This window comes from Telmatherina bonti (assembly GCF_933228915.1).
Source record: "Telmatherina bonti genome assembly, chromosome: 17".
NCBI classification, from domain to species: domain Eukaryota; kingdom Metazoa; phylum Chordata; class Actinopteri; order Atheriniformes; family Telmatherinidae; genus Telmatherina; species Telmatherina bonti.
In genome coordinates, this window is record NC_136615.1 from 13,245,734 (window position 1) to 13,259,547 (window position 13,814).

The 13,814-nt window shown below is 40.7% G+C and overlaps 1 protein-coding gene across 6 annotated transcripts in view; it reads right to left on the reverse strand.

Annotated features, from left to right (window-relative positions):
• dab2ipb (DAB2 interacting protein b) overlaps positions 1 to 13,814 on the reverse strand; it is a 144,639-nt gene that overhangs the window by 58,607 nt on the left and 72,218 nt on the right. The window contains exon 1 of one of the 6 annotated variants that reach the window (XM_079256590.1): positions 3,144 to 3,256. The exons of the other annotated variants lie outside the window; for them this stretch is intronic. The gene's annotated coding sequence lies outside the window, so the exon portion shown is untranslated. Of the gene's footprint in view, positions 1 to 3,143; positions 3,257 to 13,814 lie in introns of those variants that run through there. 6 annotated transcript variants of the gene reach the window in all.

Consider the following 13,814-nt stretch of genomic DNA (forward strand, 5'->3'; position numbering starts at 1 on the left):
AGGACTGATGCTCGAGACCACTCCTCTCCTGTTGTTCCTATTGACTGCACTGCTGCCTTCAGGGCAACAGAGAGCAAATGAGTGATTCAATTATTGACAACACACAACGCCGCTCCACCATGACCATATGTTCTCCTTTCATTCCCTCTCAGGCAGAGACGAGGAGATCCAAAGTCCTTTTGCTGAATGTCCTCCTGCTCCAACCATCTCTCCTTCACACCAGTAAAGCCAGAATGAATCTGGGGTTCAAACCCCCTCAATTTCCTGACACTCGTGATGAATTTCCAAGCCTTCAACTCGCTGAATGCGTGCCCTTGGAAAATGAGACATTTCGTGTCAAAGCTGACACTCTGTCTCCCTTACATGCTCTAAATCCTTTTCAGTTTAATCACTTTGACTCCAACACGCGATCCTCGTGTTGTGTCTAACGGTTAAATCCGGTGCAAATGAACGTAATTGGTGTGTTTAAATAAAGCATTTCACATGTGTCACATCATCTGGATGCACACTTTGTGCAAACACCTGTGCTATATTGTTGATTAAGTGTTAAGCTGTAGCTGCGTCTCCCTTCCCCCTTTCTGAGCCTGCAACGGTCCATACCTCTTGACCCACGGTCGAGTGGCCCCCTGTTTGGCGTGTTGCATGACCCATCCTCCTCCCTCTTTCTCCCTCCATGTACACGTGTCTGATCAAATGCTCTGCTCCACTTCATCAGCTCTCAGTGAATCAACAGACATCACAGATATGATCCGCACAGACAGAACACTCACAGAATGATGTGAAGAGTGGCGGAAAGATAATGCACAAATCAAAGCTCTGCAAACATTCTCGCCTAACATGCAACGCAGAAACAACCGCGCAAATGTTGCAGGTGATTTTTTAAATGGCAGGAATATTCAACAGTTTAATCAAAGAGTAAGAAAGAGGAAATGAAAAACAACAATCTGGAAGGTGAGCAAACCTGCATGAGAGGTTTATTCACCCAGAGTTGACACGTACACAGAATGCAGGAGCATAAACAAGCATCCTTATCTCACATTTGGCCTCGCCATCTCTCCCTTTTTACTCTGACTGCACATCTATAAGGCAGTAAAAATGACTAAAAGCTCTGTCATTCCTTGTCTGGTACTTAGAAAGCTCTAACCAAATAATACATCCTCTAAACAAATGCAACTTCTGGGCAAAACACATGAACATACATCAGTAAATGCAGAAGCATTTATTCATGCGTGCAAACGGATACAGTGCCCCTGGCTATGGGGAAATGTCATACTGTTACTACGTATAACCACATAATGCATATAGAGTTCCCCACATGCTCGCAGCATAATACGTTGAGGTTAAAATCCGTTTTTGTTTCAGGAGATCTCGACATGAAGAGCCACCAGCTGAGCTCTCGCGCATACGGCATCTTCAGCCAAACAAGCGCACGAATGATCAGCCATCAGAGAAATATTTATGTGTTTTCCAGACAGAAGATTCTTGTTTTCCCACCACTGCCACAAAGCATCTTCTGAGAAAAATAAATGTTTGGATACTGATCCTCAGCAGAAACTGTTTAAATCAACTTTATAATGTGGAGGGGAAGTTTGGGATGGATGAGCATTTCTGCAGGCGGGGAAATGCTTCTCACAGTTTGAAAAAGGAATACAGGTTAAGTATGCAAAATGTTTGCCGTGTTTTTTTTTTTTTACCTTGACAAATTTCAAGAGGACTATAGAATAATCCGTCACCAACAGCTCAGTCATGGCATCAGGAAAGATTGTTGACTGGGTTGTGGGAGGCAGTCAGCTGTTCATCTTCACAGGGATTTAAGATTTACATGCAAACAACTGAAAACTATTTGGCAGGATAGTTTCTCTTTGACTGAAACTTGCACTTGATTTCCCAGGATTTCGAACAAAAAGGCATTTTTTTAAACCGACTTTCCATAACCTTACAAAAAAAAAAAGATGAAAATAAGAACTGAAAAAGAATCAAACCAAAAGCAGAAAAATATTTTAAAAAATGATGTCATGTCCCTCCAATAAATGATTTACTGGACGTTTCAAATTGCTTTTGAGTTAATGTCTAATTGAAAGAAATGAAACTGGCTGCTACTGTGTCTCTTGTCGCATCCATGTTTTATCGGCCTTCTTAATCGTTAAATTAAGATTGTACAGCTGCATTAAGCTAATCATAGTTGATGCGTTGCTCCTGACTAATTTCATGGCTGTAAGTAGCGTGGACTGTGCTTTTCATGCCTATGAGATTCCTCTTACAGCTGTAAAAGTGTGTGTGTGTGTGTACGATGCATTAACAAGATCATGGATGATGCTTAATTTTTCACAAACATTCCCAATCTGGTTTATGGATGGAGAGTGTTTTTATCCGTGATCTATAAAACCCTCATCAGGAAATCCATTGAAATAATCCATAAAATACAAAAAGATCTTTTAGATGACGTGATAATCTGCAGCAACAGACTCAACATCATTTGTAGGAATCAGATTAAATGTACAAAAAAAAAGTCATTCCCAGAGGTTTGGATGAAGCGATTGTGCCAACAACATAACATTCCCACAGTGAAATGAGCTCTCTTTGAACTGCTAATAGCCTCCAACATCTACTTGGACTGAAAATGTTGGCCAATTCCAGCAGCTGACTTCGCAGTGTGGCCCAGTCATCTGATTTGTGTTAGCTGGCTGCCCTCCGTCACACAGCCCTGCTTTGTGATGTCTTTCTACAATCAGCATCAACACTCAGAAACACAACAAAAAAAGAAACATTTGCATGATTACATAATAATCTCAAGGTAATAAATGTTCAGTTTAAGCAAGGGCTGCAGACTTAAAGTGATTAAACAACAATAAGATAATAAGCATCTGGAATGTATGCAGGATATAAAGCATATGTGTCCACAGGGGAGCAGACTCCTTTGCACTGTCACTAACGGAGACTAGCAAAAGAAAGAAGGGCACAGCTGGAGTATGAACCACACACAGAGGCAGAGGAGTGTTAACAGTCTCAATGAGGCATCACCAAGCAGAGTCCACATCCTGCTTCGTGGCCACACACTCACATGGAAAAATGATCTCCCTCCGGACAAACCCACACACAAAGGATGGCAATACATGTCATGTGAAAATGAGGGAAACACTCACCAGGCATCGTGGGAATCTCAGAACAATCGCAGAGAGAGAAACCGGGGTTGAGTCAGAGTAGGAGACCAGAGAAAGGGGGCGGGGGGGGGTAAAAGGCAGAGATGGATAACAGCAAAAGGCAATTTCAGAGCTTCATTTTTCTCCCCCTGCTGCTGATGCAGACCACCGCTCGCCTCCTCTCTTCCTCACTTGTGGTTCCCTTCCTCCTTCTCTCCCTGACTGTGTCTCTCTTTCCTCTTGCTGCTGCTTTAAGGCAATGGGTGGAGAAAAAGCGCCACAATGCTCTCCCTCTCTTTCTTCCTCCCACCCTCCCTTCCTCACCCTGTGTTGTGCATGCCCTACTTCCTGTGTTGTCTCCGAAATGGGACACACACCCTCTTCTCCTCTGTTTATCTCTTTCTCTCTGCATGAATGAATTTAAAAATGCCCCGACTCTTGTTTTGGCATTGATGAAGATTTGCTCCCATTTCTCCTCCGCCGTCCCCCCCCCCCTCCAAGTAACTCCTGCTAAACCCCTTCCTTTCACTATCGGTGATTGACTGCACCTCCCATCTCTTTCTGCTTGCACAGGGAGGAGCCTGTAAATGTGTTGGGGGGGGGGGATCACATGTGTGTAGTGCAGCTTGGCCCTGCCCCCTGCGCGGCTCCAGCGGGAGAGTGTGTGTGCTCTTTGTCCTGTCACCTCTGGTGTGAGGTGTGCCTCTTTGCCTTCTAGCTGCCACTCCTGCTCGTGTCACCGCTGTCACTGGGAGCAGAGGGAGGTTTCCGCGCTGCCAACAGGCTCATAAAGTGGAAAGATCAGCTGGAAGACCAGGATTCAAACTGGCACTTGGATGGTTTGGGATCAAACTCAGTTTTGGCCAAGTGACTCGGCACATGAGGCCGGCCAAAGGGTTGGTATGGCTGCAAGCCTGGAATGTGGATGGGAGGGTTCTGACTGCTCAATTTGAGCCTGATTGGTAGACTGGCAAAGGATATGGAGTTGAGCTTGATGCTATTTCTAGAACTTACACACTGGCAGGGCTGGCATACTGGGCAGGGCACACTGATAAGTCAGGGCAGCTGTGGAGAGCTGGATGAGAGGAGCGATGGCTACTAATCTGTACTCCCTGCACGTCCGCAATGATGTCATCAAACATGACATCACCCTTACTCCTTATTCTCCTAGACACACGACCCACACACACACACACACCAGTGCTGATGTGAGCTGGATGGCTACACATGAGGGTGTGGACAAAGGTTTAAGTCCAGAACACCGAGTTCTCAATCTTTAAAAAAACAAAAGACCAGGTTGTTGGTTCACAATGACTGAATCATGAGAACTACCCAAAAGCTGGACACCTGTTTCCTTTTAGAACTAACAAAATAACTCTAGCTCATGTACTTCTCCCGACAACTCTGCAAAGTTTGGACTGATAACTCAGTGGCATTATTTCTCTGCAATAGTCATAAGGAGCTAGTTGTAGATATAAGGAAAAATTGTATTTTAGGGACGGTGCTTTTAGACCTTGCCAATGTCTAAAAAAAAAACCCCGTAGGGAGGAAGTGCAAATTAAAACTCTAGAGCTCTTTTACAACTGAAAGAAGCAGTTTGGTTTGCATCAAATCCAAATCCATCCCAGCCAGGATGCCGCAGAAAATAACGTAATTGAAAGTTGAACCTAAAACAAGCAAGGAACATGATGGAAAACTGGTGACAGATGCAAACGCCTCTTTACTGATCATTTTTACTGATCCACCATTTTTACCTCTTTTAAGCATAAAACTTCCTCAAAAAGTTTTTTTTTTTTCTTTTCCTCAAGATGTTCAGATGGTTTAAAATTCAATTAGACGTCCCAGACCACCAGGTAGAACTGCTGCCTTTGCAAATCAGCCTGACTCAGCGTAAGTTTGCATTGATAAACAAAACTCCTCATGGTGGCCGTTTTTTATTGCCTGTAGGAGTAAAACTCCAACATTCGGTGCTAGCCTATGCCTCTGCTGTTCCAGCTGTTAATTGTATCCTGTAGATTCTGCAGCATAGTCTCAAAGCATCAAGAGTTTAGTAGAGAAAAACTGTGTTTACACAGAGCAAAAATTTCAAATCTGCTTGTAAATTGGAAAAAAATTTGATAAAATTAGGCTTTTTTAAATTACCTCAACCCGATATTTCTGGACTGTGTTTAAAAGCCTGTGGCTGAAAACCAACAAATTAAAGAAAACTCTTCTAAATCTCCCAAGAGGAGAGCTTGAATTTAGAAAATAAAAATTATGACTAAAAAAAAACATCTCCTCAACTTGCTTTGGGATATTTAGGCAAATAACAAATAAGACACACTGACATTTATTTGTTAGAAACACGTGCAGTCCTTTGGAACATAATATCAAACCCTTCAAATGTGAACAGATTGACTTGATCATGAAAAATGCTGCAAAAATAATTCAAATTTAATCTCAGAATGGCTTTATGTGGGTTACAGATTAATTGTTTATTCTTGCTGTGAGATCAGCGCCAGCTCAATCTGGTGCCGATGCTCTGAAAACAAATTAGATTGATGACGTCAGAGATACACAGCCTGCAGCAACAGTATTTTACCTATACAATGCATTCTCCTACGCACACTACGAGATTTCTTGTCTCTCTGTAGTGTGCAATAAGTCTGAAATCTAAGTAAAAAAAACACAATGTACTCCCACTTCCTCCAGACTTCTGGTGAGAGGGGATAATTACATCTTTCAACTGATTTGAGCTGAAGGTTCTCATGCAGCAGTGAATAAGTGTAATTGCAGCGACAGTGGGGCTGCTTTTGGAGATGGACTTCTTTCCCCCTCTCTTTACAGAACTTAATAAGGTTTCACCAGGAAGTCTTCTTCGATCATTACCTTCACTTAAAAATGCCCAGCAGCTCCTGCCTAGTTATGGATTTTAGACATAGATTTTTCCTTCATTATCCTATCAGTTTAAAATCTAAAGAGGCACCTCCTTTCTGGTTCACTTAGTCCAATTATGACCGCCTAAAGTTACCACTCCTCTCACGCACAAACCAATCAGAAATCTCCACCCCTTTTATCAGCTCAGTTAGCTGTACCTGTAACTGGGTGACTCCAGCTCCTCCAGCAGAGGCTAATATGCAATCATCACTATCTTACGAAGCATCTATTGGGACATAATGTTGAAATATTTCATGAATTGATCCGTGAAATGACCGCTTGATTTAACATATAATAGTCTGAAAACACTGCAGCTTAGAGAAAAAGACAAATCTGGCTCTGATGAACAAAGCGGGTTTCAGAAAACAAATGAAGTAAGATAGTAGCTGCAAGCCACAGGTAAGGTATTATTACTGATCTTATATACATAAACCAGATAAAAACAGAACAGCCTCAGTGAGTAATTTAAGTCATCTAATCATTTAACCCTTTCATGGCATGAGTTGTGTTACATCACTTTACATGGTGGATACCTGTTGCACTCTAATAATTTGGATATATCACATAGGTAAATATATGTTAAAGGGTCAAATAAAGACTTTGGATAAGATTTTCATGCATTATCCTTTAGGACATGCTTGAAGATAAAAACTATTTTATCTATTGAACTCCTTATTCTCCTCTTTTCTACTTCCTCTAAAAACACATTACATAACTTTCTGACCTTATAACTCAGCGTTCCAGACATGTTTGATGACACACTGACATCTATCATGTGCCTTTCTGGAGCTGCTGCTGCCCAGCAGCTTTCCAAGATTGAGAAACCGCACTAAACAACTGTCTCATCCAGGACACTGCATGACACAGCAGCAGAGTTTCACTTCGCGCTAGAAAATGGATTTATGTTTTGAATCCGCACCATCTCTGATTCAGCAAAGAAACTCAAGTATGAGGGAGAAAGGGATGAAACAAGAGTTATTGTAAGATTGTCTGTTGCTGGCTGGAAAGAGCTCACAGATCAGGTAGGATGGGAGATGGATGCTGAATTAGCTGTTGGTAGGGGGGGCGTCACTGGGAAAATGGAACAAGTTCTGTAGTGTGTCTTTAAAGCCCTTCCAGGAAAGATGTTGTTATGCCTCAGTGTTCCACTGAATGGTTTAGATCAGGGGTGTGTAAAGTTGGTCCTCGAGGGCTGATGTCCTGCAGGTTTCCAAGGTATTTGTTTTCTGATACACCTGACTCACATTAATCTGATCCAACAGCCAAAGAAGCTCTGCACAGTGACTGATTCATACGAATCAGGTGTGCTGGAACCAAGCGGCAACCTCCGGCGGTTAAAAGTGAAGCCTATGCGGAAGTCCATAAAACTGCAGTTCCCCCTTCATCCACTAGGGGCTGCAAAACTGAGCAAATCCCCATAGACTCCCATGTTAAAAAGGCCAACTTCCCGGGAGAAATAAACATGTTTACAGCCTGGTTCAAAAATCCATTTTTTGGTTTATAGGTCAGGTTTACCCTCATGACAACTGTGGGGGGAGTGAATCTTTTTATAACTCGCCCGTTTAAAAGTCATTTAATCTCGAAGTTCGGCATATTTAGGGGTGTGTCCTTTTGATTGACAGGTACCAATCTCCGGCTTTGAGTCAAAAGAACGTAGAACAACCGCGGTTTTTAACCGGTTAACAATGTGACTTAGCTTTAGCCCGCTTACCTCCGTTAGCTGGTTAGCTCCTGTTATCTCCAGGTTAGCTCGGTTAGCTTTTAGCAACAGAAAGCTCGGAGTTCACTTGATGTCAATCATCCACCTTGATGCTCACGGCTCCCATCTCAGCTCCACCTCTTTGTCCATATTTGTATTTTCTGGGTGAGACAACGCGCGTGACGCTGCCAAGATGGCGATGATAGGAACCCCCTACCGAGCTTCAATTCAGCTCTTCAAAAATCTACTGGTGACGTCACAGAGGCTCCGACCATCTCTTTATATACAGTCTATTGTTGGAACAGAGATACATGGAAAACCTGCAAGATTGTGATCCTTGAGGACCGGAGCTGGACACCCCCCTTTTACAAGGTCTTTACACTTTAGCTTTAGCGTTATAGTGAATATCTTATTGTGCCTCATTGTTTTAGTCAAGGTTTCAGAATCTATCTAAAGGTTTGAACACAGCTTTATTATTCCTTACTATAACCTTTGATATGTGCCACTTGTGCAACACAATTGCAAACAAAAGGCCTGCTCAGAATTCTGTGAATGAAAGACTATAACATTATAATTTTATGAAAAAACAGTGGTTTTCTCATAAAATGCAGAGAAGCACAGTGCATTAAGCTTTTTGAGAGGGTTAGTGGATAAAAATAAAGAATTGAACGTCTAAACCAGACACAATCCGGCATTTAATGACCACTTATAAAATAGCTTATTTCTAAAGAGTTTTAAGATCTTTCTAGTCTTCTCTCTTCCACATCAGCATGTATACTTTTATTTACAACTTCAAATGCAGCAAACACGCAACACACAGGACTACAACAGACTAGAATCCACATTAAAATGTCACTTGTTTCTAGCTCCTCAAGCATTGTCCTGTAAATCTAAATGAAAATCTTTTCAGCATCAGCTTTTCTACACTCAAGTAGAATTATGAGCAGGCAGAGATGCAAACCGTTACCTCGGTATTTCTATGTTTCCTCCAACTAGGTCAGACTCCGCCATCAGAGCTGAACTTCTTTTCACCACCTCTGCCAATATTTCATTTGTCTTATTTATGAAATGCAGTTCTGTTTGTGCTACAGGAGTTTGACTTGGTACCAAAATACAAAAGAAAAGAAAAACAAAGTTTATCAGTCTCACATTAACATGCATGTATTCCCTAATCCTCCAGACAAGTGTGTCCAAGTGTGTGCCTTTCTCTTAATGTATTTATTAAATAAAAACAAATTTCACCCTGACTGAGCTTTATAATGGACACACCCTCATGCTACTATAGCCTGACCTTAATAAAGCAGCCTGTAGGAGATGTGGTGATCAGTGAATAATAATTAATAATGCGCAGGAACTTTATCATAGATAAGCAAAGAAATAGAATCTAAATTTGAAAGAATATTAGACAAAATATACTATGAAATATTTTGGTGAATGCACCACAAAGGGGATATAAGTCTGGTTTGGCTTGATGGTTCACATGATAGCAACATCACTGAGTCACACACTCAGAAACACCAGTCTGTTGCTCCATACAATCCATAATAACCACAGGAAGGTAAAGGGAACAATGCTGCTTTCCAGTGAGCAGCTGGAAAAACCTGCATCCTGTTATTATTATGAATTCCACTTTATTATCAGCCTCCCGCACCAGGACAGTGGGTCCAGCGTTCACCTGGCCTTCAAAATCTCCTCACTTTAATTTGATTGGACCTGATTAAATCTGTGGGGAACAAGTCTAATCCACAACAATCCCACTCTGCAACCCATAAAGCCCAGTGGATCTGTTGCTTACACCCTAGCAACAGCACAAGGAGGACCTGTGCTATGCAATCTTAGGCGTTTAATTCATATAATCTCAGCACAGACATTTAACCATTGAGAAAATGTATAAAGTCTTTTGATCTTTTGATATTTAAAGACCAAGTGGGTGCGTCTGGTTTGCAAGATGCTCGGGATGCAAACTAGATGCATCTTGGATCTGTCTGCAAAATCAGAAAATCGTGTAGACTGAGAGCCAGCTTGCTTGTGAAGCTCCAGCCACTGCTGGCTTGCATCCCCCTGAAACAGAAGCGAGGATGATCAGTCTGCTGGAACTAGAAGAGAGTTTTTTTTTCCCTGAATATATTGGATTGGCAGGTGGCAGCTAGCAATGCATGACCTCTTCCTCGCTAGCACAAGTCAGAAGTTAGGATGCAGTGCAAATTTTATAAGGCACAAAAGTCTAGTTTGTTATTTTTTTCCCCAAAAACCAGTTTGCAGTAATAATGCAAATCCTAACAGCAAAGCTCTTGTATAGCTAATACTATATACACATCTCAGATGCAAACAGGCTGAAGCCTTAATTCAGCCAAATTATATCTTTATTTTACTTTTTTCTTATTCAATAGCAGAGTGAAAACCACATCTGAAAGCCCAGCAAAGGTTAGACCCTATACACACGCAAGAAAAATAAGTAAAAGGGAAAGCAAGAGGCATTTTAGTAAAGTGAACAAAACATCTCGTTACCATGGCAATTTAGTGAGCCCTTAAGATTCATTATGAGGTATGTTAGTATCCCTGAACCTTTTCTATGTGTTTATGTTACATATATTGTATGTCAAACATGTGCTTTGGTTGGATTTGTTTCCAGTTGTTGATCTTTAGAGCATGCACTCACTGTTTCCATGTTCAATACTGAATTCACTGTTTTATAATATACATGATATCCCTCCTGGGATCACCCTCCAAAATGCATTATGTACTGTACCTCACCATCGCTGCACTCTCAGATTCATGCTTTTCATATTTAGCTGCAAGATAAAATGAAGTAGCACTTCATAAACGCTAACTAAACCACATGACCATGTTACCATGTGACCAGAGTCAATTAAAAGATAGCTGAATTAATGAGTAAATGAGTGTTTGTTTGCCTACTGAGCAGTCTTTCAAAAGAGTGTGCGAGGTGCTGCTTTGATGGGCCCCTCTGCATTCCCATCACGCTCCAAGCCCTATCCATTACAGCTCATTACCCTGGGAGGGAATGAAAAAGAGGAGACTCTTGGCCACGCTGGCCCGGCCTCGCAGAAGCCCCAGCAGGGTTAAACATCAGCGGAGCCACAAAAGCTCACAAGCTGTGCAGGTGTCAACACCATTAGGAAATCTTCAGGGGATATTTGTAACAAATGAGGATTGTAAAGTTCTCATAGTGTTAATATATATAAAAAAATAAAATAAAAAAAAAACTCCCCAAATTACACTGAAACTAACAGCTGGCTAATTTGGGTTAAGTCTAACATGTTTTGGGCATTTTAGTGTGTAATATTTGTAGAAATACATTAAAAGAGTCACATGTGTGTTTTCATTAGGGAGGAACGTTTCACCTAAGAAGAACCCTTAGATAACAAAAACTGCAAAAATGACATTAGTCTTATTAGTAATTACCATTAACATTAGTTGTGCCTTGGGTGGTGATGGTTGTTGTGTTCAACGGTCCAGGCTGGAGTAAGAGTGATGATACTAAAAACCACACTATGACTCTACACACAACATCAAGTTAAGTTGACCCCTCAGGACAAGACTTGTTAGACATTATAGATATAATGCTCCCCTTGATATTCTGGATTCTTATTTTATTTTCCTATTTATTTTACATAATTGTTTTTATTACAAAGTTTGTACTGCTGGACCAGACCGGAAAGGATAGAAGAGGGACAGAAAGAGAGTTGAGAAGAAGAGAAAACAGAAAAACACCCCGTAGAGAGAAAAAGAGAGAGAGGAAGAGAAATTAAGACGTGGTTTTGTTGATAACATGGCATAGGATAGTGGTTTGACTATAAGAAGCCAGTTGTACAACCATCACATCCAAACTGGTTGAAAGTGAGGTTTGCTGTGGCAAGTAAGGGAAAAGATGATCGGTCCAGGAAACTGAGGACCGCAGCTTCACAACTAGATGTTGCCAAATCCGTCATCCTGCTCATTTAGAATGAGTAAATAAACAGCAAACATGTTTTCTCTTCCAAAAAATAAAATCCAGTTAATGTTTCAACATAATCTGTTCAGTTTATGCATTTTATTGCAAATTTAAAGTAAAGGCTAAACCAGCAGGTTAATCCCTCGTAGCACCGATTGATCCAGATTCAGGACTGTGTGGTGACATATTTATCTGCAGAAACTTTGCCCATATTTTAATGCTTCTTCCTTCTATTTTTTTTTTTTTTTTTTAAAATCTTTACTATTCTTTTATCCATTTCTTGTTTCCTGGATGTTTCCTGGCTTTAACTTTTTAGCTTTGGGTAAATATAATCTCGTAGCAGGCATGTGTTTCTCTGTGTGGCTCATACATTAAAATCAAACAACGCTGCAGCTTCCAGCATGCCAGAGGTGTTTTTTATCTATAAGAGCAAAACTACTTTAGTTTTATAAGTCTGCCTTACTCGGCTTTTTTTTTCTTTTCTCTTTTTTTTTTTTTTACTTCTGATTCTTGAACAAACTGAATTCTTGTATTGTCTCCACTACAGAGAGATAATGATATTGCAATCATCAGCAAATTAGAGTAATTTGGGTTTGAGATGTACTGATGAATTCATTCATTCTTTTTGTGGGACACAGTTTAATAATGCCTAGTGGTAGGTGAAAGCAGCTCTGTGAATTGCATTTACATTTACAAAGCTGATGGATTGTAAATGAGATAGCATGAGGGGCAGGATGCCAAACAGAAAGATGTACTGTTCCTCTGTCTAATTATGCTGCTGCAATGAACATAATTAAAGCATTGCTTTTTCTTCTTCTTTTAAATTAAAATTGAAAAAAAAATCCTATTGTTGTCACCACTAAATGCATTAGTTTCCCTGGATAGTTTCTGGACTTCTGTTCTTCCTGTGTGTGCACATCACGCTACAAATCATCATTAGTAAACACTGAATCATGATCTGAGAGGATCATGTAGTCAGTAAATGAATAAATAGGTGGGATGATGCCAGAAAGTACAAACAAAGTAATGATTACCTGTCTTATCGTATAAAAAAGACAAAGAGAGAGTGTGAGGATGAGGAGCTAGCAAGTTTACGTAAAAAGGCGAGGAAAGAAAACAGTTGGCATTATGATGCAAATGGCGATTAATTCTGACACGGGAAGATGAGAAGAGGGGAGGAGGAGGAGGAGACTGTGGTGCAGTAGCATAAAATGAAACAGAGGAGGTCAGAAAGAGAAGTGAAGACAATACATGGTGCATGAGTTTAATCCACCAGTAAGCTGCAGCTACAATCAGAACTATTTGGCAGACGGAAGCAAATAAGAGACTATCAACATCCTGCCAAGTGAAAACAGAGCTAATTAATACATATTTATTAAAATATATACATACAATAAACTATATACAGTCCTGCTCAAGCATAATGGCCCCCTCCCATTAAGAAAAGGCTAAACTGACAATAGTCACTCAAATACATAGAAACTGTATAAGTTCAAATTTGCAAAGTTGTAATTTAGAAAATAAAGACACTGCTTCAGAAGAGAGCTTGAAAAGAATGATTAATAATTAATTCACTTTAGTTGACCAGCAGTAGGAAGGTGGACACAGGACTCTGCTGTGACTGGAGGATTGTTGTGGTGTTCACAGCACGACGATGCTGCTCAGACTCAGACCTACGCTGTGTCAGACCAGCTGAGATGCCCTCCAGATCAAACTTAAAGATCACAAAAGTCATAGAGTAATGATAAACTTAATTCTTTTTAATGAAATAATGCTTAAATGAGTCATTCACCACAATAAATTGTGTTTTTGAGTCATCTCAGTCACTGGGTCACTTCCACAAACTCGTCCCGTGAAAGCATTTATTAACACCATTAATTACTTCATTGTGAATTAGCACAATTTCTATTTTTTTCCTCCAAAAATCATGGTTAGTTTTCTCTGAACAACAGAGAAACCACATGTTGAGGCCCCGCTTGCCAAACGTCAACAGCTTGGGTCCCTGAGCCAGAAGGAGTTCTCTGAGGGCCGAACGAGTTTGACTCACTTCAGAGCTGTGACAACGTTGAGCGTTTGCAATGACAGTGTTCGACAAGAGTTAAACTTC